This window comes from Rhinatrema bivittatum, chromosome 5 (genome assembly GCF_901001135.1).
Source record: "Rhinatrema bivittatum chromosome 5, aRhiBiv1.1, whole genome shotgun sequence".
Taxonomy (NCBI): domain Eukaryota; kingdom Metazoa; phylum Chordata; class Amphibia; order Gymnophiona; family Rhinatrematidae; genus Rhinatrema; species Rhinatrema bivittatum.
Window position 1 is genome coordinate 338876038 of NC_042619.1, and position 27009 is coordinate 338903046.

Sequence of the window (27009 nt, forward strand, 5' to 3'; positions counted from 1 at the left end):
TGGAATCTGCGATACATAGAAAAGGTTCTGTGCACAAGAGGGCTTGGAGTTTAGAAACCCTCCAGGCTGAACATATTGCCACCAAAAATATAGTCTTCAGAGTCAAATCCTTCAGGGTGGACTTCCTGAGAGGTTCAAAGGGAACGTTACACAAAACCTTGAGGACCAAATTAAGGTCCCAAGACAGGCATATCAGGCGAACCGGAGGATTCAAATGCTTCACCCCAACTTGCAGTCCTGAGTATCTCGCAGAGCCGCTCCGCCCGTCACCGGAATAGTTGTCCTTTTTGTAACCGCGGACACCGCGGAATCAACCTTTGGAACCTTGATAAGCTCCAGGAAATCTTCAGGCAGAGGGTACAACTTCTCCATGGCTCGACTGACCTTCAGGGAAGCCTCTGGGGTATCCCATTCCCTGATCAGGAGCTGCAGAAAAGACTCATGGATGGGAAAAGCCCGTGACCTCGGCCGAAGAGCCGCCAAGACTGGGTCCCCTTTCTTGGAGGACGTGACGACGGCCGGCGCTACTGGTGCTGCTGGGTCCGGAGGCTGGTCCAGGTCCAACTCAAGGAGGATCTGTGGAATGAGGTCGTCCAACTCTTCCCTCTGAAAGATGCGTAGCGCACGCGGGTCATCCCCCTCCTGCGGGCCGTCCGGCTGTCCCGAGTCCAGAGGGTCCCGGGGGATCTCCCCCCAGGTCTGGAGTCGCACCCCCTGCTCCAGGGGCCAAGCGAACCCGGGCGGGAACTGAGGGGCCCCTGCGCCCGAACCCACCAGGTCAGGGGGGCCTGCGGTGTAACCGTGAGCCGCCAAACCCTGCAGATAGGCAGTGTGCATTAATAAAATAAACTCCGGGGAAAACCCCGGCTTGCTCGGGGGGACCCCGGGGCAGAGCCATCTGAAGTCCCCAGGGCCTGTGAGCCTGGCTCCGGAGCCAAAATCGGCAGGGAGCTCTCCCTAAAATCAGTTTCCCCCTGCGCTGTATTAGATTCCCCACCGTGCTGAGACTGCAAAATGGCCGCCGTTCCCACCAAAAATGGCGAAGTGGCCGGCCTGCGCCGCCCGGGCAGAGCTGAGGAAAAAGAAAAAAAATCGCTGAGGGACTGCGAGGTGCCTTCCCCCCCCCAGGAAGGCATCGCGCGCAGATGCCCTCGCGAGAAATGCGAGACCCCGGCTCGCCGCAGGCCGAGCAACGCTCCAGCCGCGGCATTGAAAACGCCGGGGAACAGCAGGAAAAAGCCTCGGGGGGGCCCAACAAGAAAGAGAGCTGCCGCGGGGGGGCCCTGCCGGCCTGCGCTGCCCGCTGTCCCAACTACAGAAGAGGTGCCGCGGGGGGGGGGGCCTGCCTGGCCAACGCTACCCGCTCGGGGAGTCCCCCGTTCCAGCCACAGCAGCCCCCAAGGAACTTGAGTCGGGCCGTGGGCGAAAACTGTCGCGGAGAGGCTGGCCCCACCGGCTTCCACGAGGCACCGTTGAAATCACTGAAAGAAAAAATCACAAATGCCAAGAAACACAAAGAAACTTACCCCCGGCGAGCAAGAAACAAGGTCGCGGGAGACAGAAGGCAAAAGGAGAGAGAGAGGCAGAGTAAGAAGCCACGCCTCCCCAAAAATTGAAGTTGCTCTTTTTTTTTTTCTATAAAAAACTTGATCCAAAATGGTCAGAGAACTAGACAAGAAGAAGCAGCAGCAGAAGAAAGAATTCCCTGCCAAACTGGGGACGCACAAATTCCCCTACTCTCATCTGCTGGAGTCAGAAGATACTGAACTCCTACAGAGGGGGTACTGGTATATATGGTTACGCCCCCTCGAAGTCTGTTCTGACTCCATCTGCTGGACATAACCCGTCTGGACTGATCCTGGTACGTACAGGGAACTGCCACATTTGCCCCTAGGAGCTTCCCTCTCAGACACCCCAACGCCTCAACCTGCACAAGAAGGGAATTAAATGACAACCCTTTGCTAAGGCTGTTTTGCAAAAACGCTAGAATCTACGCCGAGGCCTGCCAAGGAAAAGTACCATGCTCACGACACCATGACTCAAAGACCTTCCAAGACTCGGACATAAAAGTCAGAGAGGTCGAAGTCTTCCGCACTCGTAGCAGGGTGGCATTAACGTCTTTTTCCTTAGGCATCTCTTTTCAAAAGCCAGGCCGCTAGACAAAAGCAATCCACCTGGTCAAAAAATTTAGGGCCTTGACGCAGTAAATTTGGCAGATGGCTCAGCCGTAGGGGTCCATCCACTGTGAGGTTGACTAGATCGGCGAACCAGGGTCTCCGGTGCCACTCTGGTGCCACTAGAATTACCCGCCCTGGGTGAATCTCTATCCTCCGTAGAATCTTGCCTATCAGGGGCCATGGAGGGAACACGTAAAGCAGCATACCTTGGGGCCTCAGGAGTACTAGAGCATCGACCCCTTCTGCTCCGTGCTCTCGTCTGCGACTGAAGAAACGGGATGCCATGGCATTCATCTGAGTTGCCATCAAATCGAGATGAGACATAACTTCCTGCTCCCACCCCACCCGGGGGTCCAGTCTCTGGTGGCTAAGAAAATCCACCTGTATGTTGTCAATCCCCGCTATGTGGGACGCTGCCAGTAAGGCTAAATGTTGTTCCGCCCAGGCCAGTCGTTCCACTTCGAGAGCTACCAGACGACTCTTGGATCCCCCCTAGCGGTTGATGTATGCTACCGCCGTCGCATTGTCAGAGAGAACCTCTCACAACCCAGTTACGAAGGAGTGGGAGAAAACTAACTTCAGCCGTACGGCCCCTGGTCTCCAGGCGATTGATGGACGTCAACCATTGTCCCTGGGCAGACAAATTGACAGACTGCTCCCCAGCCAGATAGTCACCACGGATGCCAGCCTATCAACCACTGAGGTACCTCTAGGTCCACCCCGCGCTTCAGATGCTCCAGGACCAGCCAAGACTGGATCTGGCGGAGTTTTGAGTGGTAAGGGAATTTGAAACTTTGACTTCGGATCCCAGAGGGACAATAACGCTAAGGGTCTCATATGAGCAAAGGCCCACGGAACTAACTCCAGCATGGACACCATGGAGCAGAGAACCTATAAATAATCCCAGACTCTGGGCACCGGGAGGACCAAAAGGCGATGTACTTGAGTCTGCAGTTTGTCAATGCGCTCATCTAGAAGGAAGACCTTGCCCATGTGAGTATTGAATCGTGCCCCTAGGAAGTCCAGGGTCTGTGAAGGGAGATGACTACTCTTGGCGTGATCTCAACCGGCGCAGGACCTTTTGCACAGCCTTACAGAGGTCCTCAGACTTCGCTCGAATAAGCCAATCACCCAGGTAAGGGTGAACTAACACACCCTCCCCTTCTGAGGGCTGCTGCAACAACCATCATCTTAGTGAAGGAACACTGCGCCGTCACAAGATTGAACAGGAGAGCACAAAACTGGAAGTGCCTTCCAAGGACCATGAAGCGAAGAAATCTGATGCTCCTTGCGGATTCAGACATGCAGATACACCTCCGTCAGATCCAACGAGGCTAGAAACTCTCTGCTGCACACCACCGCAATGACCGAGCGAGGGTCTCTATCCGAAAATGTGGCACCCTGAGAGCCTTGTTCACCCTTTTGAGGTCCAGAATAGGCCAGAAGGAGCCCTCTTTCTTCGGCACCACAAAGTAAAATGGAATAGCGCCCCACTCCCTGTTCATCCTGGGGAACGGGGACAATAGCCCCTAGGGACTCCAGTCTGTCAAGGGTCTGCAGAACAATCTGCTCCTTCATCGGTGAGCCACAGGGCGAGCAAACTCTAAAGCACAGCCATGTTCTATGATGCTTAGAACCCACCAGTCTGAGGTGATCCTGACCCATTCCTGGAAGAAAAGTGACAGCCATCCCCCGATGACAGGGATGGAGGAATGGGTCGGCCGAAGATTTGGCACCAATGGAACCTTGCCCAGTCCCATCTCGACGCCTCGATGCTTTCCAGTCGGTTGGACCAGGAAACCTGTTCTGGCGGAAGCGTCTTTGGCACCAATGGAACCTTGCCCAGTCCCATCTCGACCGCCCCGATGCTTTCCAGTCGGTTGGACCAGGAAACCTGTTCTGGCGGAAGCGTCTTTGCCCCTGAAAATGAGAGGGCGTTGGAAGAAAGCCTCTGGAGCCCTTAGGTCTAATCTTCAGGCAGCTTATGAACTTTGTCGCCCAACGACTTTATCAGCTGCTCCAAATCTTCAAACAAAAGCTTGCCCTTGAAGGGCCTTAGAAGAAACATCAGCCGACCAATTGTGCAATCACAGGAGCCGCTTGTGGAGACCGCAGAGGCCACTGTTCTGGAGGAAGTATGAAACAGATCATATAAGACATAAGAAAATTGGTTCTTACCTGCTAATTTTCATTCCTGTAGTACCAAGGATCAGTCCAGAAAAGTGGGTTGTGTATCCCTACCAGCAGATGGAGTCAGAGAACCAAAACTTTGGGCACTGCCATATATACTAGAGTGCCATCTGCAGACCCTCAGTATTGTCCTGTACCCAAGCCCATGATATCAGAACTAAGGAGCGAAAGGTAGCTACCAAACAACCCTGACTACCTCTTCACTCTATACAAAAACCAAGCTAAACCAACTGCTAATAACTGCTCCATTAAACCCTTCTGCAAAAAGGAGCTTCGTGAAAAGGTATAGGCCAACGCTAGCCAACACAGTCTTTCGGAATCTGAAGAAAGGGGTGGGCCACTGGACTGATCCTTGGTACTACAGGAACAAAAATTAGCAGATAAGAATCAATTTTCTTTTCCCTCGGTAGATCAGTCCAGAAAAGTGGGATGTACCCAAGTCACCCTACACTGGGCGGGAACCCGAAAGACCCACACGCAGAACACTCTCACCGAAGGACGATTCATCAGTAGCCTTGATGTCCAATCGACAATATTTAGTGAAAGTGTGAATAGAAGACCACACTGCCGCTCTTCAGATCTCATGAGGCGACAGGAGTTGACACTCTGCCCAGGAAGTAGCCTGGGCCCTAGTGGAATGAGCTCTGATTCCCGATGGAATTTGGCGACCTCGGGCTATATATGCAGAGCAAATGGCTTCTTTAATCCAACGAGATATGGTCGGCTTAGACACCTTATCCCCTTTCTTTGGACCCCAAATAGAATGAACAAATGATCGGAGTGTCAGAAGTCATTGGTAACCTCCAGATAATGCAATAAGACGCGGACATCCAAAAGATCAATGTCTCTGTCCTGAGAAGAATCCTGAAACCAATGTGGAAACCCTGGCAGTTCCACCGTCTGATTTACACGAAAGGCCGAAACCACCTTAGGAACGAAGGACGGAACCGTGCGCAGAGACACTCAATCGTCGTGGATCCATAGAAAGGGGTCCTGACACGACAAAGCCTGCAATTCTGAAATCCAACAAGCCAAGCAAATGGCCCCCAAAAACGCCATCTTCAAAGTGAGCTCCTTCAGAGAAGACCTGCGGATAGGCTCGAATGGGGCCACATAACGCCCGCAGAACTAAATTCAAGCTCCAAGCCGGACACACCGAGCGGATGGGCGGTCGCAAATACTAGACCCCCTTAAGAAAACAAGCAATATCTGAGTGCGCTGCAAGCGAATAACCTCCGAACCTTCCCCGCAATGCACCCAGCGCTGCAACCTGCACCCGAAGGGAATTGAACATTAAGCCCTTAGCGAGACCCTGCTGCAGGAAGTCAAGAACCCGAGGATTATCTGCTGGCAAAGGATCACAGTCCCATTGAGAACACCACGACCCAAAAAGCCTCCAGACTCTCACATAGGCCATGGAAGTGGCTGGATGCCGCGCCTGTAGGAGAGTGGAAATGACCTGTTCGGAATAGCCCTTCAAGCGTAAATGTCGCCTCAAAAGCCAAGCAGCGAGACAGAAGTGATCCTCCCAATCTGAAAATATGGGTCCCTGACGGAGCAGACGCGGCAGATGCGCCAGCTGTAGTGGGCCTTCGAGACCCAGCCGCACAAGATCCACGAACCACATGGCCATTCTGGTGCAACGAGAACAACTCGCCCTGGGTGAAGTTCTATGCGGCGAAGAAGCCGACCTATGAGAGGCCAAGGCGGAAAGGCATACAGGACGACTCCCATGGGCCAGTGACACATGAGAGCGATGCCCACCGAGCCCTGCTCTCGAAAGCTGAAGAAGCGTTCCGTCTTTGCGTTCGCCCATGTTGCCATCAGATCCAATTGAGGAACTCCCCATCTGAGGCAAATGTGGTTCCACGCCTCTGTAGATAGTTCCCACTCGCCTGGGTCGAGTTGCTGTCTGCTGAGAAAATCCACCTGTATGTTCTCCACCCCTGCGACGAGAGGTGGCAATGCCCCCGAGGTGACGCTCCGCCCAGGCGAACAGAAGTCACGCCTCAAGCACCACCGCGAGCCTTCGCGTCCTGCCTTGCCGGTTGATGTACACCACCATTGTTGCATTGTCGGAGAATACTCAAAACCATTTTGCCCCAAATCCAGGGTAAGAAGGCTTGAAGTGCCAGAAGCACCGCTCGTCTCTCAGTCAACTGATGGACCATGATCCTTTCATTGCTGATCAGAGCCCTTGTGCGGACTTCTCTGCACACACCGCTCCCCACCCTGAAAGGCTGGCATCGGTGGAAATTATCATCCAATTCGGCGTGTCCAGATCCACCCCTCGTTCCAGATTGGCTCGTGAAAGCCACCACGACAGACTGGTTCTGGACTTCTGAAGCAAAGGCATTGGCGGGTGGAATTGCTCCAATACCGGACTCCAACGAGACAACACCGCACGCTGTAAGGGTCGCAAATGAGCGAACGCCCATGGTACCAAGTCCAAGGTGGAAGCCATGGACCCCAAGACCTTAAGGTGATGCCACACTGTGGGATTGCTTCTCCGGAGTAAGGATGGACCTGGGCTTGTAACTTCATTACCCGGTCAGATGCTAGAAACACAGTCTTCCTTTCAAGGTATCAAACCATGCTCCCAGATAAGTCAGCTCTTGGGTGGGTTCCAAGTGGCTCTTCTGGACATTGATCACTCACCCCAGCGACTGCAACGTGAACATCACCAAGTGAACCAACCTCTCTCAGTCTTCCAGAGACTTTGCGCGAATCAACCAGACGTCCAGGTACTGGTGGACCAAGATCCCCTCCTTCCACAGGAAGGCCGCTACCACCACCATGACCTTGGTGAACGTTCATGGAGCTGTTGCCAGGCCAAAAGGGAGAGCCCGAAATTGGAAGTGTTGTCCCAGGATCTTGAAACACAGAAATCTCTGGTGACTCAACCAGATAGGAATATGCAGATAGGCCTCCATGAGATCTAGCAATGCGAGGAATTCCCCTTTCTGAACCGCCGCCATCACCGTCCTCAGCGTTTCCATCCGGAAACAAGGAACTCTAAGACAACGGTTGACCTTCTGCAGGTCGAGGATGGGTCGAAACATGCCCTCCTTTTTTGGGACCACGAAGTAAATAGAGTACCATCCTTGTCCTTGCTGATGTACCGGGACCGGAACAATCGCTCTGAGATCGAGAAGTTGTTGTAGAGTTGCCCGGACCACGTCGCACTTGCTGTGTGAGACCACTCAGGACTCCACAAATACCTCTTGGACCAGACGCGAGAACTCCAGAGCGTATCAGTCTTTGATGACCTCTAAGACCCACCAGTCTGAGGTAATCCTTGCCCATTCCATGTAAAAGTTGGATAATCTGCCTCCAACAGCTTCGATGCCAGAATGGGTGCTCATGGCTTCATTGAGAAGTTTTGTTGGTGACTGGAGTCCCTACCGGGTCTGCGACCCCCACGAAAGGACTGCTGACGGCCTGGGGCTTGTTTAGAAGTCACCAATGTGGTATATCGGCAGGTCCGGTAACGGCGGTTGTCTCGAAAATGAGTGCGAGGAGGAAAGGACTTAGAGGATATCCGATCTTCTGGCAACCGATTGCCCTTGGATTCCGCAAGTAACTTCACCAGCTGATCCAGGTCTTCCCCGAATAATAGCTTGCCTTTAAAAGGGCAGTTTGCACAGCTGAGACTTAGAGGACAAATCTGCCGCCCAATTCCTCAGCCAGGGGAGTCGTCGCGCCGACACCAAAGACACCATACTTCTCACAGAGGTTCGCACCAGGTCACATAGCGCGTTCGCTACATAAGCGATCCCCATCTCTAAGCGGGCGTAGTGTAACACCCCACTCAACTGTACCGGAACTGGTAGCTGTCTCCTGAACCCAACACAGGTATGCTCTCTGCATTAGGCTAGCACATATTGCCACTCTAAGGCTCAGAGCGGAGACCTCAAACACCCGCTTTAACCGGATCTCCAGTTTCAGGTCCTGCATGTCCTTGAGGGCGGCCGCCCCCGCAACCAGGATAGTGGTCTGCTTAGTGACTGCAGCGTCCACCTTAGGGATCTTTAGCAAGTCCAACACCTCAGTCGATAGGGGATATAGCTTCGCCATCGCTCTGCCCACCTTCAGCCCTGCATCAGGAGCTTCCCACTCCCATGTCACCAGTTTGCAGACCTGCTTCGGCAGAGGGAAGGAAGTTGAAGGACCCCTAATGCCATCGAGGATGGGATTAATACCCTCATTGTCAGATTCATTCTGTGAGACCTTAAGGCCTAGAACCTCAAGGACCTGGGGGATCAGAGGATGAAGCTCATCTCTTAAATAGACGCACCACGCTGGGATTGTCTCCCTCCACAGGGGGGACATCGGGGTCATCCGCATCATCCATATCCACTGGATCCTGGTTCTGTCCCACATCAGACCCTGCTGGAGGAGCTGATCCCGACCCAGACGGCGAATCTTGCGATCCCCGGGGGCTCTTCCCTCGGCGAAGGCTGCTCCATAGGGTGCTGACAAGGATTCGAATCCCGACCCCGTTTCCCCGCCAGATCCGCACCGTCTCCTGGGGCATCGAATCTCTTATCCGCTGAGCGCTTCCTTTGGAGGAAAGCCTCATGCATGAGAAGGACAAATTCCGGGGAAAACCCCTCCGGGTCCCCATGCTTCCACAGGAACTCTGCCAGGGTCACATCACCCTCTCCTCCCAGGGGAAGCTCTCCCACCAGAGCTAAAACAGGGGGAGAATCCTCCACCGAGGCGTCCAAGCTGGAGGCGCCCGATTCTACCCCAAGGGAGTGGGTCCCCAGCCCCGATGAACCCTCCAGGCCAGGGGCACAAGCTGAGCACAAACAAAATCAGCATCCAGGGCCTGCCTGTGTGTCCCACATGCACGGCAGGCCAGCGACTTTGAGAAAGGCCCCATTCTATAAAGCACGCCGCCTCGTGGTACAATGGGGGAGGGGAAGGCCCGATCCCAGGAACTGCCGCCCGGGGCGAAGAAAAAAGTACTGCGAGGAAAGGCGTACACGGCCACGGCGCTGACAGGCCCTGAAAAACCACACGATCCCGGTCGAAAGCCTAAGTTCCGCTGCGAAGGAAAAGAAACAAAGTTTAAACTCACCCCTGTCCTCCAAGGCAACCCAGAGCCTCAGGTACTGAGGAACCAAAAGGCCAGCAGTCTCCCCACACCGCATCAGCGGGCCCAGCTTCCTCACCCCGACTCCTTACCTAGAAACCGAAAGCAGTCTACAGCTCACAGCTCAACAAGCTTACTTTACTTTTTTTTTTTTTACTTTGAGGAAACAAAAAATAAAAAGCTCTTGCAGGGGTCGAGGAGCAACTGCAGCAGCCTTGGAGGGGAAAAAACCAGGAGCCCCTGACCGTCACCCTCCAACCGTGGCGGGCGAGACCCAGCCAGGGATATCTAATCCCTCGGACGCCCGGCTTCCACTGAGGGATGGCCCACAAAGGTGCCCAACACCTCAGGAATCGACCGCAACTAAAACAAACAAATTCTAGCTAACTGAAAAAAAACTGAACTAAGACTGCAGGAGTGTATCTCTACCATCTGCTGGAGTCAGAAAAATACTGAGAGTCTGCAGGTGGCACTCTAGTATATATGGTAGTGCCCAAAGTTTTGGTTCTCTGACTCCATCTGCTGGTAGGGATACACAACCCACTTTTCTGGACTGATCCTGGTACGTATAGGGAACCGCTCCACAAACCATCGCCACCTCCAGGTGCTCTGCTTGCGCCGACTCTTGAGGTAGAAGATCTTGTGCACTCAGCAACTGCTGTACCCACCTGAGGCTCACTCGAAGCATGTAACTGCTGCAGATGGGGGCTCTGATGAAGAGAGCTGAGACTTCAAAAATCCTCTTGAGAAGCACCTCAAGCTTTCTATCTTGGAGATCCTTAAGAGACGCCGCCCCTGCCACCAGTATAGTGGTCCTCTTAGTGACTGCTGAAACTGAGGCACCCACCTTAGGAACCTTCAGAAGTTCTAAGATCTCCTCCAGCAAGGGGTACAGCTTGTCCACTCAACCCACTCTCAGACCTGTTTCTGGAGTATCCCACTCCAGGGCCATCAGTTGTTGAAGCATCTGATGCAAAGGAAAAGTTCTGGTTGGGCCCCGTAAGCCTGCCAGAAATGGGTCAACCGTGTCATGGGCAGACTCAGCCTGGGGAAGAGCCAGCCCCAGTTCCTCCAGGACATATGGAATAAGGGGTTCCAATTCCTCCCTATGAAATATAAGAAATTGCCATGCTGAGTCAGACCAAGGGTCCATCAAGCCCAGCATCCTGTTTCCAACAGAGGCCAAAACCAGGCCACAAGAACCTGGCAATTATCCAAACACTAAGAAGATCCCATGCTACTAATGCAATTAATAGCAGTGGCTATTCCCTAAATAAAATTGATTAATAGCCATTAATTGACTTCTCCTCCAAGAACTTATCCAAACCTTTTTTGAACCCAGCTACACTAACTGCACTAACCACATCCTCTGGCAACAAATTCCAGAGCTTTATTGTGCATTGAGTGAAAAAGAATTTTCTCCGATTAGTCTTAAATGTGCTACTTGCTAACTTCATGGAGTGCCCCCTAGTCCTTCTATTATTCAAAAGTGTAAATAACCGAGGCACATCTACTCGTTCAAGACCTCTCATGATCTTAAAGACCTCTATCATATCCCCCCTCAGCAGTCTCTTCTCCAAGCTGAACAGCCCTAACCTCTTCAGCCTTTCCTCATACGGGAGCTGTTCCATCCCCTTTATCATTTTGGTTGCCCTTCTCTGTACCTTCTCCATCGCAACTATATTTTTTTGAGATGCGGCGACCAGAATTGTACACAATATTCAAGGTGCGGTCTCACCATGGAGCGATACAGAGGCATTATGACATTTTCCGTTCTATTAACCATTCCCTTCCTAATAATTCTTAACATTCTATTTCCTTTTTTGACTGCTTCAGCACACTGAGCTGACGATTTTAAAGTATTATCCACTATGATGCCTAGATCTTTTTCCTGGGTGGTAGCTCCTAATATGGAACCTAACATCTTGCAACTACAGCAATTTCCCTATATGCAACACCACATTAAATTTCATCTGCCATTTGGATGCCCAATCTTCCAGTCTTGCAAGGCCTCCTGTAATGTATCACAGTCTGCTTGTGATTTAACTACTCTGAATAATTTTGTATCATCCGCAAATTTGATAACCTCACTCGTCGTATTCCTTTCCAGATCATTTATATATATATTGAAAAGCACCGGTCCAAGTACAGATCCCTGAGGCACTCCACTGTTTACCCTTTTCCACTGAAAAAATTGACCATTTAATCCTACTCTGTTTCCTGTCTTTTAACCAGTTTGTAATCCACGAAAGGACATCGCCTCCTATCCCATGACTTTTTAGTTTTCATAGAAGCCTCTTATGAGGGACTTTGTCAAACACCTTCTGAAAATCCAAATACACTACATCTACTGGTTCACTTTTATCCACATGTTTATTAACCCCTTCAAAAAAATGAAGCAGATTTGTTAGGCAAGACTTCCCTTGGGTAAATCCATGTTGACTGTGTCCCATTAAATCATGTCTTTCTATATGCTCTACGATTTTGATCTTGAGAATAGTTTCCACTATTTTTCCCGGCACTGAAGTCAGGCTCACTGGTCTATAGTTACCCGGATCGCCCCTGGAGCCTTTTTTAAATATTGGGGTTACATTGGCCACCCTCCAGTCTTCAGGTACAATGGATGATTTTAATGATAGGTTACAAATTTTAACTAATAGATCAGAAGTTTTATTTTTTAGTTCCTTCAGAACCCTAGGATGCATACCATCCGGTCCAGGTGATTTGTTACTCTTTAGTTTGTCAATCTGGCCTACTACATCTTCCAGGTTCACAGTGATTTCGTTCAGTTCGTCTGACTCATCACCCCTGAAAACCATCTCCGGAACTGGTATCTCCCCAACATCCTCATTAGTAAACATGGAGGCAAAGAATTCATTTAGTCTTTCTGCAATGGCCTTATCTTCCCCGAGAGCCCCTTTAACCCCTCTGTCATCTAATGGTCCAACCAACTCCCTCACAGGTTTCTTGCTTTGGATATATTTTAAAAAGTTTTTATTATGAGGTTTTGCCTCTATGGCCAACTTCATTTCAAATTCTCTCTTCACCTGTCTTATCAATGTTTTACACTTACCTTGACAATGCTTATGTTTTATCCTATTTTCTTCAGATGGATCCTTCTTCCAATTTTTGGAAGAAGGATCAGGTCCACTCCCTGAAGAAGATGATCCGGTACCAACCACCAACTGAGGCTGGACCGGGCAGGCTCCATCAAGGGTAAGGGCAGGACATAGCTCTCCGACTTGTGGCCCCAGTTGGAAAGCAGTGCTCTCTGAGCAAAAGCCCCACGGGACCAACTCCAGGGTAGACGCCATATGTCCAAGCACTTGCAAATAATCCCTTGTCGTGGGCAAAGGAAGAGCCAGGAGTCTCCAGATTTGAAACATTAAATTGATCATACGCTGACAGGAAAGGAACACCTTGCCAACCACCGCGTTGAACCGGGCTCCTAGAAATTCCAACTCCTGTGACAGTATCAGATGGCTTTTGGCAAAATTCACTACCTATCCCAAGGATTGCGAGCTGACCAACACTGACTGTATTGCTATCTCGCAGAGTGCTTTCGACTTCGCCTGGATGAGTCAAACGTCCAGATAGGGATGGACCAAAATCCCCCACCGGCAGAGGGAAGCTGCAACTATGACCATCACCTTGGTAAACACTTGGTAAACACTCTGGGAGCAGTCGCCAAGCCGAAGGGTAGGGCACAAAACTGATAATACTCTCCCAGTATGTTGAACCGAAGCAACCTCTGATGGCGCCCCCGAATTCAGTTAGATAAGCCTCCGTTAAATCCAAAAGGAGTCAAATACGCGCCCTTGTGGACAGCCGCAATGACAGACCTCAGCGTCTTCATCCGAAAACGCGGTACGTGTGACGCTCGGTTGACCTACTTGAGGTCCAGAATCAGTCAAAAGGTACCCTCCATCTTGGGGACTATAAAACAGATGGAGTAACGACCAGTCCTGCGCTCGGTAGGTGGAACTGGAACCACTGTCCCCACTGCCTGCAGCCGAGACAGAGTCTGCGCAATTATCAGTTGTTTGTCCGGAGGACTGCAAGGGGGGAACTATAAAGAGATCACGAAGCGGCCGAGCAAAGTCCAAAGCATAACCTTGACTTATAATATTTAGGACCCATTGGTCTGACGTTATCTTGACCCATTCCTCCCAAAGGCGGGCCCACCGGCCTCCAATAAGAGGAACAGAGGAATGGATCGGCGCCCCCCCCCACTGTGAAGGCTTATGGGGGGTAAAGGCATGGAAAGCTCAGGAACGCCGAGCCTCCTGCCTCGAAAGGGATGTGACCAGGCCTATGCTCGGGATGATGATTCCCGCTGCGCAAAGGACGAACCTCTCCCGGCACGAAAGCGGCGTTGCCTGCGAAAATAGTGAAATTGCTTGGGCTTGACCTCAGGAAGTTTGTATACCTTGTTGTCCCCCAAATCCTTAAAGAGTTCATCCCCAAACAGCACTTTTCCCCTAAAAGGAAACTAACCCAATCGAGATTTGGAAGAGGCATCCGCCGACCAGTGTCTTAGCCACAAGAGTCGCCGGGCTAAAACCGCGGATGCTATGGTGCGCGCAGAAGTCCTTAGACGATCGTATAATGCATCCACTGTGTAGGTGACCACGGATTCCATGCGGTTAGCCTGCTCCGTCTCGTCAGGAGGAAGCTCCTGGGCGGTTAGCAACTGTGGAACCCAGCGGATAGTAGCCCTCTGCATAAGGCTGCTACAGACCGCGGCTCGGACGCCAAGCACCGACACCTCAAAAATGCGCTTCAGTAAGATCTCCAATGTCCTATCTTGAAGATCTTTCAGCGCCGTCCCGCCGGTCACCGGAATAGTAGTATGCTTAATAACAGCCATGACGGCCGAGTCTACCTTGGGGACCTTAAGGGGGGGGGGGTTAATGATGCCTCAGGAAAATCCCATTCCTTGGATACGAATTGAGAAAGCTTATGGTTAAATGGGAAAGGAATGTTGAGATTACTTACCTGATAATCTCCTTTTCCTTAGTGTAGACAGATGGACTCAGAACCAATGGGTATAGTATGCTCGTGCTAGCAGTTGGAGATGGATCTGACGTCAGCACGGGTGTATATATACCCCCACAGGAAGCGTAGCAACTTAGTAATCTTCCTTGCAAAAGCTGTTATGGATGTGTGTACTGACGCTCAGTGAAAAGTGAAACAGGATTCTCCTGACCGATTGATAGTAGCTGGAGACTGCCAGCATTCCCAACCGGAAGGCGTTGACACCTGGTAGAGTGTACGCTCTTATGGAAACAGATGAAATGGCTTACCTTGAATCGGTGAAACCCATGTACACAGGCAGCTGGCCGGGATGCTGAGTCCATCTGTCTACACTAAGGAAAAGGAAACTATCAGGTAAGTAATCTCAACATTTCCTGGCGTGTAGCCAGATGGACTCAGAACGAATGGGATGTACAAAAGCTTTACTCCCAGCCTGGGCGGGAGACTGCCTGAGGACCATGTAGTACCGCCCTCGAAAATGCTGTGTCCTCCCTGGCCTGGACATCCAGACGGTAGAACCTGGAGAAGGTATGGAGGGAGGACCACGTCGCCGCTTTACATATTTCTGCAGGCGACAGCATCCTGGATTCTGCCCAGGATGCCGCTTGTGCTCTGGTAGAATGAGCCTTGACCTGTAGAGGCGGAGATTTCCCAGCCTCTACGTAAGCTGCTCTGATAACTTCTTTAATCCAGCGGGCAATGGTGGGCCGAGAGGCCGCTTCACCTTGTTTCTTTCCGCTGTGCAGGACGAACAGATGGTCAGTCATTCGTACTTCTTGTGTCACTTCCAGATATCTGGGCAGCAATCTGCCAATGTCGAGATGGCGTAATAAACGCCCTTCTTCAGATTTCTTCAAACCCGCCGTGGTAGGCAAGGATATGGTTTGGTTAAGATGAAACTGTGAAACCACTTTAGGTAGAAAGGAGGGAACCGTCTGAAGATGGATAGCCTCAGGAGTGATTCTGAGAAAGGGATCACGGCAGGACAGTGCTTGTAGCTCTGAGATACGGCGTGCTGAACATACAGCCAGCAAAAACACCATCTTCAAAGTGAGAGAATGGAGAGACAGGCCTCGAAGGGGTATCCCGCGAGGAAATCCAAAACAAGGTTGAGGTTCCATAAGGGCACAGGCCACTTCAGTGGCGGACGAATATGCTTGACTCCTTTCAAGAAGCGAGAAACATCTGGGTGCTTGGCAATGGTCTTGCCATCCCTCCTGGGACCGTAACAAGACAGCGCAGCCACCTGAACCTTGATGGAGCTGAGGGAGAGACCCTTCTGAAGTCCATCTTGCAGGAAATCCAACACAATAGGGATTGTAGTCGCATGTGGATTGGTGCCATGAGTGTCGCACCATGCTTCAAATACTCTCCAGATCCTTACGTAGGTGAGTGATGTGGAAAACTTGTGAGCTCTGAGGAGTGTATCTATCACGGGCTCCGAGTAACCTCTTTTCTTCAGTCTAGCCCTCTCAACGGCCAGACCGTGAGAGAGAAGTGAGCTGGATCCTCGTGAAGGATGGGACCTTGACGTACAAGGTCTCAGAGAGGAGGCAGGGGAAGAGGCTCCCCTGCCAGTAGTCTTCTCATGTCCGCGTACCGGGTCTTCTTGGCCAGTCTGGTGCTACTAGAAGAACTAGGCCCCGGTGTTTCTGAATCTTGTGGATGATGGCGCCCAGCAGAGGCCACGGAGGAAAGGCGTATAAGCAGATTCCCTGGAGGCCATGGCTGAACCAGGGCATCGATTCCGTGAGAGAACGGGTCGCGCTTGCGGCTGAAGTATCTGGGTACTTGAGCATTGGACTTGTCCGCCAGTAAATCCATGTCCGGAATCCCCCAGTGATCCACAATCAGCTGGAAGGCTGTGGGTGACAGCTGCCACTCTCCCGGATTTAGGCTTTCTCTGCTGAGGAAGTCTGCCGTGGTGTTGTCCTTCCCGGCAATGTGGACGGCGGAGATGGCCTGAAGATTCGCCTCTGCCCAAACCATCAGTAGGACGATCTCCAGCGATACCTGTCGGCTTCTGGTTCCGCCCTGACGATTGATGTATGCCACCGTGGTGGCATTGTCGGACATCACTCTGACTGCTTTGTTCTTCAATCTGTGAGCAAATCGAAGGCATGCCAATCTGACTGCCCGGGCCTCTAGACGGTTGATGTTCCATGCTGACTCTTCTCTGTTCCACCACCCTTGTGCGGAGAGTTCTTCGCAGTGTGCTCCCCAGCCGCTCAGGCTGGCATCTGTGGTGAGCAGAGTCCACGTAGGTGATGACATCCTCAACCCCCTGCTCATGTGGTTGACTGCAACCACCACCGCAACTGGGTCCGTACTCTGGCTGGCAGAGGAAGGTGCGCGGAATAGTTCTGCAAGCGGGGGCTCCAGCGAGAGAGTAGGGAGTGTTGTACAGGTCTCATATGGGCCCTCGCCCAAGGTACCATTTCCAGGGTGGATGCCATGAGACCGAGAACCTGCAGATAATCCCAAGGTATGGGCCGACTGGCTCCCATCAAGTACTGGATATGCATCTGAAGTTTCAACCTTCTCTTGGCAGTGAGACTGACTGTGTCTGCCTGGGTATCTAACTGTACCCCCAGGTATTCCAGTGACTGGGAAGGCTGTAGGCAACTCTTGCTGAGGTTGATTACCCAGCCCAAGCTTTCCAGAAGGGCGATCACTCTGTCGGTTGTCCAAAGGCTCTCCTCTCAAGATTTCGCCCTGATCAGCCAGTCGTCTAGGTAGGGATGGACCAGAATTCCTTCCCGTCTGAATGCCGCTGCTACCACTACGACCACCTTGGTGAAGGTCCGCTGTGACGTGGCCAACCCGAAGGGCAGAGCCCGAAATTGGAAGTGGCGGCCTAGAACCTTGAAGCGTGGGTAGCGCTGATGATCCGGATGGATCGGGATATGCAGGTAAGCTTCTGACAGGTCCAATGCCGTGAGGAATTCTCCTGGCTGTACTGCGGTCTTGACGGAACACAGAGTTTCCATGCGAAACCTCAGGACCCTTAAGTATCGATTGACCGACTTGAGGTCCAGTACGGGCCGAAAGGTGCCCCCTTTCTTGGGTACCATGAAATAAATGGAATAGTGTCCAGAATTCACTTCCCAGGCAGGTACTGGGATGATGGCTTTCAAGGACAGGAGTCTCGCCAGGGTAGCTTCCAATGCTGCCTTCTTGTGCGTGGGACAGGAAGATTCCACAAACTTGTCCGGAGGGAGATGATGAAAGTCCAGATAATACCCTTCTCGGATGATGGCGAGGACCCACTGGTCCCACGTAATCTCGACCCATCTGGGGTAGAAGAGGGTTAACCTGCCCCCTATGGCTCCGTCCCCCAGATGGATCGGTGGATTCTCATTGTGAGGCGCGGCCGGGACCGAAGCTTGGGCCTGCTCCCCTCTTGCGCTGCTTGGTCTGAAAGGACTGGTTCCTGGCCGAAGGACGAGGTGCCTGGTATAGACTCCTGTAGGGAATGAAGCGCTGGGAGCTTCTACCCCTGGAGGGCCTTGGAAAGGCACGCCGATTCCTCCTGAACCGATCTTCCGACAGTCGAGGTACTGGAGAAGCGCCCCATGTGCTGGCCAGTTTATCAAGGTCGCTGCCAAAAAGGAAAGAGCCCTTAAAGGGCAATCTGGTGAGGCGTGTCTTTGAAGGTGCATCGGCTGACCATTTCCGGATCCAGAGCTGCCTCCTGGTGGCTACGGAGGATGAGATCCCCTTGGCTGTTCGGACTAGGTCTGATGCAGCATCCGTGAGGAACGAGAGAGCGGACACCATGTCTGCTGCTGGAGCGCTGTTTCTAACCTGTGACAAACAGGCACGTGTCACCACTGTGCAGCAGGTTGCGATCCGCAAAGATAGAGCTGCCACCTCAAAAGTCTGTTTCAGAATGGTGTCCAGTCGCCGGTCATGAGGCTCCTTGAGGGCCGCCGCCCCCCCCCCTTCAACTGGAATAGTAGTGCGCTTGACCACAGCGCTAATCAAGGTGTCCACCTGAGGGCACGCCAGCAGCACCTGGATAGCCGGCGCCAGTGGGTACATGCCTGTCAAGGCCCGACCCCCTTTGAATGCAGCCGCTGGTGCAGCCCATTCTAAATCTATCAGTTGTGCTGCTTGCAAGAATGGAAAATGGCAGGCTGTAGGACAAAGACCTTCCAGCAGGGGGTTCTGCGCAGAGGGCACTGTAGCGCTGGGACCTGTAATATCCAACTCCGCCAGGCACTGGGACACCAGGTCCGAGAGATCCTCCTTAGGGAAGAACCGCCTCATGGTTCTATATGGCTCAATCCCTGGGGGAAGTTCCCCCTCGTCCGGGAGTTCAGACTCGTCCGGTGAAACCTCCTGGTCTGACTGATCTGGACTGTCCAGCGGCGGGAGGTCCCGCTCACGATAAGGGCGTGAGGGTCCAGGAACAGGATGCGCTGGAGCCGCCACCGCAGTCGCAGACACCGCAGGGACCACAGAAACAGCAGGAACAACAGGAACCGCAGGGCCTGGACGGGACGCCGTTTGCATCTGTACAAAGGCATGAATCCCCTTAAAGAGATCCACCCAGGAAATTGAAGCAGCCTCTAACCGCCGGGGTCCAAGATCCCCCGGGATTCCCGATTGGTCGAGACTGACCACTAAATCCGGGGTAGCCCCTGGGGAACTGTCAGCAAATCGTGGCTGAGACTGGTCCTGGCCCGAGGGTCCCACGGCCTCCTCACATTGGGCACATAGGGAGTCTGGCTCTTCATTGTCCGTGGCTCTAAGCTGGCATGCGGAGCAGAGGCCGAGGGCTTTAATGCCGGAGGCAGGAGGCGCTCCCGCTGAAGACGCTGAGGCGTTCTGTTCCATTGAATAATATGCGGCAGCAATATGCGCTTAATACAACAAGCGCACAATAATAATATGCGGCAGCAATATGCGCTTAATACAACAGGCGCACAATAATAATATGCTCACAGCAATAAGCGGTTAGCAATACACGCTCAATGTCATTCAATATGCTCACAGCAATAAGCGGTTAGCAATACGCGCAAGGAGGAATAGAATATGCGCCTAGTCATAGATCTGCGCCTATCACGGGCGCTCAATACCTGAACAAGGCCACAAAATGGCGCCCTCCACGGCGTGCCACGCCGCCGATCCTCGGAGACCAGAAGTAAAAGCCGTACACCTTACCTGATCCTCTGCGCTTCCCGGCTGAAACCCGGGCGGTCTCCGGCTGCGGTGGGAGAGGGGAAATACCTTCACCGCCGCGTTTGAGGATATGCACCCGCTGCCTCGTCCACGCCGGGACCAAGGCACCTCGTAAGCCTCACCCAAACCTCACCCGGGGGCTGTGTCCCTGCCGCGATTCGGCCACCGGACCGAGGACTTAAACCTCCGGGGGATCACGGAAATCACCCCGGGAAACTCTACTGGGGGAGGGACCTTAGGGTATCACCGCAGGAGTGCGGGGCTCGATGCTGTAGAAGTTGTTAGAAAAAGAAAAGTAGAAAGTAGATTTGGAAAACACGCTCCGCGAGCGTGCAGGCTCTCCAAACTGCTTTGGAGACGGAAATTACTAAGTTGCTACGCTTCCTGTGGGGGTATATATACACTCGTGCTGACGTCAGATCCGTCTCCAACTGCTAGCACGAGCATACTATACCCATTCGTTCTGAGTCCATCTGGCTACACGCCAGGAAATGAAGGAATCTAACTCATGCTTGCTGAAAAGCCCAAGGATCTGAGGATCGTCCCCCTCTACAGTGACCTGGCTGTCTATATCCCCTCCCATATCCTGATGGTGAGGGTCTGCAACCTCGGGAATCACCGGATCTGGATCCACAGCAGGGCAAGGAAGGTGGGTTCCCACCTTTCCCTGGTCTGGTGTCGGCTCAAAAAGCTTAGGGGGGGGGGGGGGGGGAAGGGGGACTCCTGCCAGTCAGCCTCTGCCTCTAGGTAGGCTTTGTGCATTAAAGTCCGAAATCTAGATGAAAAAGGGCTGCAGTCTCTTATGCCTCCCCCGAGGCATCGCTGAGGTCTTGGGCTCGCTGGCACTGCGGGCTTAATGCCAGTGGAGAAGCCGGAGGGAAGTCTCCCTCCTCAGACGCTGAATCTGCGTCCATTCCCGGTGCGTTCGACGCGTCCAAAATGGCCACCACCTCGCCGTCGAGTTGGGGCGGGTCAGGCCTCTGCCCCCTAATTGCTGAACTTCTTCGCGGCTCCCGCGGCCGCGAGAGAGGAAGCCCGCGGGCCGATCCCGGCCGTCGGGAGGGTCCCTCGCCCCCGGGAATACACTGGAAGCAGAGACCCTCCCGAGAAAGCCGGACCCCTGAGCCTCCACAGGCCAGACAGGCGTGCAGCCTAATAGCAGCCGCTACAGAGAAAAGCGCGCGAAAATAAACCTGACGCGCTGAGTGGAGAGTCCACACCCTCCAGAGACCTGGGGCCAAAACGCGGCAGGCCGGGGCTGAGGGAAAAAGAACCCAACTCTAACCAGTCACCGACAGGCTGTGAGAATCCTTTGATTGTTTTTCCCTTCTTCTGTTTTTACTTTTTACAAGAAACCAGCCAGCTCAAATATATAAACATAGCCTCAGCGCAAGCCCCCTTCAGAGAATCAAATCTCTGGCATAAAACTTAGGTGGGGGGAGAGTGACCGGCCCACCGGTAATTTCTCCCCCCGGCCATTCAGGTACCTAAGCTCCGGGAACCAGTCTTCAGGACACTGCCCTACCTGGCCTGCCACAAATATTCCTCAGCTTTGCCAGCACTGTGAGAAATAAATTCAAAACATACAATCCCTTCTTTTTTTTTTTTTTTTTTTTAATAAACAGTATCTAGCTGTCTTCCCAAAGGCTAACAATTGATCTAGTCAGAGGAGTTAGGAGCAAACCTGTACACCAATTGGTAAAATTTAAGAAGGATCAGGATCGCAGGTTATGCCTCTCAATCTGCTGGAGTCAGAGATATACTGTAGGATCGCAGGTGGCACACCAGGGTATATGGGAGGTGCCTTTTCAGTTTCTCTCCGACTCCATCTGCTGGAGCGGAGGCATAACCCAGCAGTCTGGACTGATCCTGGTACGTACAGGGAAAAGGTTTTAAGATGGCCGCTGTTCCCGCGCTTGCAGGAAACGGATCGGCCTCACCCTGCTGCAAGGCAGGACACTTACCCACACCGCGGGCCCTGCCCGATGTCCCTGATGCTGCTCCTGAAGAGCCCTCCCCTCTGGGGAGGCAACATGAGCAAAGACCCATGCGGGAAAGCCGCAAGGCTGTCTGCCCGCAGGCCGAGCCACGTGCCTCATGTAGCATGGCCTGCAGGGAAAAAAACCCCCAGAGCCTGCCGACACGGTCCCAATGAGCAGCCGCCCGCTGAAGAAATGCCTGAAATAGGTCTGCCACATGCACAGCCTTACCGCTAAACTTAAAATAAATAATAAAAAGGTACAGTACTGTTGTGAAAGGCAGGCTGCTCCAAATATCCAAGAAATGGGTATTGGGGGGGGGGGGAACCAGACCACCGCATCACCCCGGGTGCCTCACCAACAGTAAGGAGCACTGCGGACTTCCCAGCCCAGCTCCAACAGCACCTGCTACCAGGGGGAATGGTCCCACTGGAACATGCCAACCCCCTGGCAGGAAGAAAAACGGATTCTTCTGTCCTTCTGCTCTAAGACTGTTTTGTTTTTTTGGTTTAGGACCGCAGGTTTTGCACCACCTCAATCTGCTTGAGACAGAGAAATACTGAAGAGATGCAAGTAGCACTCTGGCTTAAGATTGGGTGCTCTTGAAGTTTTTCTCTGTCTCCATCTGCTGGAAGGGAGGCAAAACCCAGCAGTCTGGACTGATCCTGTTATGTACAGGGAATTACTGTTACATATGCCTCAGACCGAAGCATGAGCAGTCCTCTTGCAGGGACTGTGGTTGAATGTCCCCCAGGCTCAGAGGCAGAGAGCACAGAAAATCGCTCATCAGAGAGGAGGGCACATGATCCTATACCCAGATGTCTGAGCGGCTCTCCTCGCATTCATCCCCAGGGCCGAAGACTAGCCACCCCAAGAAGAAACGGACAGCCTCCTCCCTGGGCCCAGTCACACTGAACAAGAGCCAGGTGGGTCATGCTCTCACAGCGCTCAAGGCTCCCCACGCCTCAGAGAACCAGTGGGCATTGGGGGATATGCCAACTAAGCCTTCGCCGAAATCTGCGTCAAAATCCCCCAGCGTTGGTGAGGCCCAGATACCAGCACAGGTGTCAAAAGAAAGTCACAAAGCTCAAAGCAAGACCAATCAGACATGTGTCAAAGGTGAAAGACCACGACGCAGGGATGCACCAAAGTGAAGCTCTCAAGCGTCACTCCTAGTGACACAGGTGCCACCAAAAATTGCGACGTCGCAGAAACCAACCATGGAGCACCTATCTACAATGCAAAGGACGTGACTCAGGCATATGTCGATCCTGACACAAGAAGGGGCACTAGCGAAGCAGAAATCCCTCCGGAAGGGAGTCTCCCTTTTGAGACAGGCAGAGAACATAAGAACATAAGAAATGGTCTGACCCAGCATGGCAAAGCTCAGCATCTGTTTCCAACAGAGGCCAAACCAGGCCATAAGAACCTAGCAATTACCCAAACACCAAGAAGATCCCATGCTACTGATGCAATTAATAGCACTGGCTATTCCCTAAGTAAACTTGATTAATGAGAACTATCCTCAAGTGTTTTTTTTGCCACAGGTGTTAGAGAGATTTTTCTTTCCCAATGTGGAACCCTTATCTGAGGACAATCTTTCCGTGGGCTCCTCTGACTCCTCCCCAAGAGTATTCTCAAACATGTCTTCAGTATCGAGAAGCAGAAGGCACTAGCCTCAGCTACAGGAGCCTTTGAAGAGGCACAAACTCTCTCACCTAAATGAAATTCCCCTTCACGGGATTAGGGGACCAGATTCTACCATCCTGCTAGCCTCAGTCCCTCCCCCAACCAAGAGAAATGGAGGGGCAATATAAGATAGACCATAAAAAGAAACATTAGAAATCTATGGAAGGGTGATTAGCTTCCCAAGCAATGTCCCAGATATGAGATCCTAGCTAATTTCTTCACTTCCCTGGAGAGTGGCAAGCAAGGGCGTCTATCAAGCCCCTTCACAGAGGAATCATCCCCTGCGGAGGGAGTCTATCTCCACCTCATGGACCACCAGAGGTGGCAGTGAGCCCCCATCTGTGATTCTCTCCGCAACCTGACTCGGAACCCTTGGTATGCCTATCTAGGTAGACTATTAATTGCCCATCCCATCTTGTTGGGAGACAGCGTGGATCTCCTGACTCAGAAAGGCTCCTGCAGATGGAAGTGACGTCACGCGCTCGGATGGCTGCTTGATCCACGAGCTCCGGGACAAAGAATCGTAAATCCCCTCTATCAGTTGTAATCCGCCAAGAAACGTATCTGCTTCCGAAGCGATTTCACTGCTGGGCTTGAGTGTTGTCGGTGCGGAAGAAAAATTGCTGAGCTGCGGCAGTTTTCTTTTGAAGCAGGGCTAGAAAAACAACTCGGGCCTGTGTGAGGAGGAGTCTGGCAGTTCAAAGACTGTGCCGGTGAGCGAGCAGAACCGTGCTTCACCCCCACCCCCAGCTATCGACCCTGCTATCACTCGGGAGGATTTTTGTAGCTGGTTTCGGAAGATAAAAGACAGCATGGGGGGGGGGGGGGGTCCAAGATGGCGTTTTAAGGAGAGGACACAGTGAGAGCAGCTCCTCGAATTCGAGTGATTTTCATTCCTAAAAGCAGAATGCCTCACACTAAGAGAAAGAGGAAAGTAAGGCTGGAATCTGCAGCAACAGCCTTACCAGTCCCCTTTCAACCGACGATCGAGGGCTTCTTTACTGCGGCATCCACATCAACCCCAGAGAGGAGGTCCGCGGAGGCGACAGGTGGGGAGCACACCCTGCTGCCATTGGACATATCGACATCACTTAACCCCGGGGCGCCCGATACCCCCTCTCCCCCTACTCACGGCCCGAGAACGGAACAGGTTTGGACCCTGCAGCCGACGGGGCTGGCAGAGGAGCAGGCAGCAGCAGCTGTTTCCGGGTCAAAGGCCGTTGGTGTGTGTGCGGGCGTCGGCACTCGAGGAGAGCAGAGTGAGCAGGAGAAAATCGCCATGGAGAGGCAGAGCCCAGCGAGTGAAAACGCAGCTGCAATTGTCATCGTAAGGGGAGAGGAACCGGTGGATGAAATTCAGCGAATTTCAGAGGTGTGCCGGAGCAGGGAGGTAAGCTCGGATCTCAGCTTCAAACTATCAACACCGCAAGTAATTACATTAGACACTGTTTGGAATGCCCTAGTTACTTTGGAGAAGGCAATCTCAACTCTGATTGTGGCTGTAACTAATATACAGCAAAAAGATCAAGAAATTAAACCTGTTCTGGATACTCATGTAAAGAAAATTAAAGAAATGGAAGTAAAGGTTAATAAAATACAAGAAGTTCAAGTAAAACAAATTCAAAATGAGGCAATTATAGCAAAAAAATTGGAATTTTTGGAAAACTCCCAGAGATATTTAAATCTCAGGATATTAAATTTCCCCTCCATAAAATTTGTATCACTGCGAGATCAGTTTAAAAAATATATGACTGAAATTCTCCTTTTTTCAAGTGAAGCTATACCACCCATTTCAAATATATATTTTGTATCTAAAACAACTGAAATTCCATCGAGGGAACCTAACGCTTCTTTAAATATTGGAGCTGATTTAACTGGATTCCTAGACATCTAGAGTACCGGGGAACCGTATTGTGTACTTTTGTTTTTCCAGTGGACAGAGATTCAGTCCTAAAATGTTTCCTCCATAATAGGGAAAAACTTTTCTTCGGTGAAAAAATTAGAATTTATCCTGATGTCTCAAGAAGTACACAAATACACAGGAAACAGATGCTGGAGATGTGCCAAGAAGCAAGGCAACTGGGAGCCAAAATTACAATAAGATATCCCTGTAAATGTCTAATGTATATTAATAATATTCGATATGTTTATTATGATCCCTTACAATTACGTTCCTTTCTTGATAACTATGGAACTGAGAGAGCTGTACCTTAGAGAGGTTCGGGCATTAGGAATGAATGCACCTCTCCTTTAATTTTTCCTTATACTTAAACTTGATGATATAGGCTCCCTTATAACATCTTGGATCCACTTACATTCCTTAATTATGTTACTTGTATAATTACAGGAGTTGATCTGTTTTCTTTTTTTTTATTTATTATGATGTTTAATTATGATATATGTTTTTGTTTGAAGGCAAAGAAGGGATAAATATGATGTAAAATTTTGAAACTCCATGTTAATTATAGAAAAACTAATAAACAATTAAAAAAAAAAAAAAAGACAGCATGGGTTCTCTGAAGGAAGAATTGAGGGCAATTGCAGGGGAAATGAGGCGCAAATGTGTAGTGCTAGGAGACCTTGTGGACTCTCTGGAAACGCAAGTCAGTGAGCAGGAGACAGCAAGTGCAGCAACTCAGCGTGGCCTCATTCAAGTCAAACAAGAAATAGCAGATCAACAAGCCTGGTTAGAAGACCTGGAAAATCGCTCCAGGAGAGTGAATATGAGGATCAGGGGAGTCCCTGAAGGGGACACTTATCTGGATTGTGCAAGAAATATGCGGTCTCATACTCACTGACTCAAATATCACAGAATCAGCACAGACTCCCAGTATTAAACTTGAGAGCTCACAGGGCTTTGGCCAGACCCAGAGGAAATGCTTCAAGAGACATAATATGCTTTCATGAATATGCTTTAAAATGGAGAAATTACTTACCTGATAACTTCATTTTCCTTAGTGTAGACAGATGGACTCAGGACCAATGGGAATAGTGTACTCCTGATAGCAGTTGGAGACGGATCAGATTTCAATTTGACTTCAGTCTAGTACAAATACCCCTGCAGGAAGTGCAACTCTTCAGTATTCTCCTCGAAAAACTTTGTGGATATATGTGTGACTGACTAATTTGAATACTTGATTAACTTTATAACTTTGTTAACTTGATTAATTTGAACTGGTTGAATTGGCTATAGCTGGAGAGTGCCCTCAACCGAGAAACATAGACAACCGGTAGGATGGGTGTCCTAGATAAAGGAAAGCATGGCTTACCCTCGAATCACTCGCTCCCGGGGATTTCCCTGAGAATTCCATGAGTAACAGCAGCCGTGGGTGGGATGCTGAGTCCATCTGTCTACACTAAGGAAAACGAAATTATCAGGTAATTTCTCCATTTCCTAGCATATAGCAGATGGACTCAGGACCAATGGGATGTGTAAAAGCTACTCCCGAACTGGGTGGGAGGCTGCCCATGACCCACTTAGTACTGCCCTTGTGAATGCTGTGTCCTCCCAAGCCTGAACATCCAGGTGGTAAAACCTGGAGAAGGTGTGGATGGAGGACCATGTCGCCGCCCTGCAGATCTCGGCAGGTGACAGCATCTTGGTTTCCGCCCAGGACACTGCCTGGGCTCTAGTCGAATGGGCCTTGAC

General features: G+C 51.5%; 1 protein-coding gene across 1 annotated transcript in view; it reads right to left on the reverse strand.

The window, feature by feature from the left end:
• SNRNP200 (small nuclear ribonucleoprotein U5 subunit 200) overlaps positions 1-27009 on the reverse strand; it is a 915618-nt gene that overhangs the window by 872962 nt on the left and 15647 nt on the right. The window lies entirely within an intron of this gene.